Here is a 2,310-nt window from a genome sequence, read left to right as displayed (position 1 = left end):
AAAAAAATCAATAGATTAATAAGTGTAAATCAGTAAGTTGGGATTTTAAGTCCAAGATTAAAGGGGAACTTTACAACATAATTCAAGCCCACTAGTTGAAATCAACCAAGTCCCAGAGTGCTTGGTTCAGAACTTAGGCCCCGAGAAATCAATCTTAAGATACCTACTGTGGGACTGAATAATTCCTCAATGGAGGACTTGAAAAAAACAAAAACAATATGATTTCAGTGATTTAGATATCAAAACAGCCTTACCAAATCTTCTGTGGGTACCAAGCAGATGTCTGGAGGCATTCCTCCTACATTCTCTCTTGGCAACACCTATCAACTTATCTATCAATTAGATTTCACACAAGTTTAGAAACTCCAAAACAACATTTAATTTATTATTTTGTGACTAGCATTTCTTGTTAATATATTTTCTGAGAGAGCCAGATATGTGCTGAGAGAAGAGCTTCACTTGAAGATACCTAAGTGCCATGGATATAACAGGTAATAGATAAACAAATTTAATTACCTAAGAATTACAATAAGCACAAGAATCGTTATTTAAGAGGAAACAAAGGCAATGGGTTAAAAGTGGATAGTGATTGTAAATTTTAAGTTTCACGATTACAAAATATGCGACTAATGTCCTGAAACATGAAAGTAAGATTTATGAAACTGTTACCCTTACTTCTGTTTACAGGAAAAAAACAGGATCCATCATCCTAAATGAAGATTAACATCTTAAGTTCTTCCAAAAGAAACCATGTAGTGGAATAGACGGCCCAAAGGAACACGAATCCATTGCAGAATTGCAGGAACTTACGTTACCAGGTGTAGAATTAATACAATCCATGCATCCGACAAACCGCTTAGTTTGCTTTATAATGAATGATTCCCAGAAAAACTATTTAGCGCACAATCGAAGAGTAAACGTCCGTGAGAAGGAAGCTGAGACGTAGGAAGGATTGCATCAACATTGCTCCGCAGATTTGACTTTCGTGATATGCATAAGCAATGAAATGTTATATCGAGTCTTCTAATTCGTTAAGCCCTTGTTTAAGCTATTACATATTGTATATTAGTGATTTGCTTCAATAGCGGCACATCTGACAAAGAAGTATGTTTTGGTGTAATTATGAATTGGCCATGTCTCAAAAATAGTACCGTAGAATAAGGTTTCTTTCTCTCAAAAGTCGTCCTGAAGTCTTCCCAAAAGCTAGTAGGAACGTAACAAATTAACCTCAATCTAAGGTACAGTCTAACTAATAATATCAAATACAAAATTTTAACAAAAAATTCTTTTGTCAGATGTACCACTAATAAAAAAAATGCAGCGATACATATATTATTAGTTAAAAATAGTATAATTAAAGGAAAAAGCTGCCTATGGTGATATCGCAAGCTTACTAAATTTAATATTTTCCGTGACACAAGAAATTGCGTGGCACATAGCCATCAATTGGTGATTTTATTTGATGTTCTAATAATTTATTACTAATAAATATGGTGATGACTATTTATACATTTTATTTTTTCCCTTGGTCAGATATCAGAATCTGTTCCTATTCTGTTTTTATGGCAGCAACTAATAGTGAACTATGCAGCTATTTCATTCATACAACTAACAAAAAAGTGCTCTTAGAACTGGCATCTATTCCTAGAGTTAAATTATTGTTTAAAAGAGAATCAGGATATAAATACTTATTCTAAGGACTCATTTCGAACCTTTTTTCTTTACTTTATTTAATGAATCCATTACATTGAGGAATTTTCTAAACAATTAAAATCTTTAACATAGAGAAAAAGTTTGGAAATGAGTTAGGATTGAGTAAAAAAGGAAGTATTGAAAACACTTCGAAAAAGCAGGCAATGTATTTGATTACAGACATTAAACAAGAAACATTAAGACAATTAGTACTCGGTATCCTATAACTACAAACTAGTTGTCCTGTGCACTAAAGTGTGTCCCAAATATATAACTGCTAGCATGCTAAGGAGAGGTACCTTGTGAATACACTATAGTCTTCTTGGGGCGGCAGTCGATACTGGCTATAGCCAGGGGCTAGGCGCCTGCCCGAACTCCTGCGGAATTAGATCGGTGCTTACTTAACCCAATAGTACTTAGCGGGTCACGAGGTCTCTTCTAGGGTCAAGAAGGGGTATGCTACCAAAAATAATGGTAGATTATAATTTTTACCAAAGGCTACCTCTATTCCAATGTACAAAAAACATTCTAGTGCGGTGTACTCATCACACAACTTTAACTTACCATTATCAACCCACTTCAAAGTTGAAATAATTCTTCGCTAGTTTCAAAACAGAT

The 2,310-nt window shown here is 34.2% G+C and overlaps 1 protein-coding gene across 1 annotated transcript in view; it reads right to left on the bottom strand.

Annotated features, from left to right (window-relative positions):
• Positions 1 to 2,064, bottom strand: part of LOC106689455 (protein FAM107B) — a 201,313-nt gene extending 199,249 nt beyond the window's left edge. Inside the window, exon 1 of the mRNA XM_067047640.1 lies at positions 1,992 to 2,064. The gene's annotated coding sequence lies outside the window, so the exon portion shown is untranslated. The remainder of the gene's footprint in view (positions 1 to 1,991) is intronic.
• Between the last annotated feature and the right edge of the window lie 246 nt (positions 2,065 to 2,310).

Source organism: Halyomorpha halys, unplaced genomic scaffold, assembly GCF_000696795.3.
Source record: "Halyomorpha halys isolate HHAL.00 unplaced genomic scaffold, Hhal_1.1 Scaffold46.1, whole genome shotgun sequence".
Lineage (NCBI taxonomy): Eukaryota > Metazoa > Arthropoda > Insecta > Hemiptera > Pentatomidae > Halyomorpha > Halyomorpha halys.
This window is presented reverse-complemented; position numbering and strand designations above follow the sequence as displayed.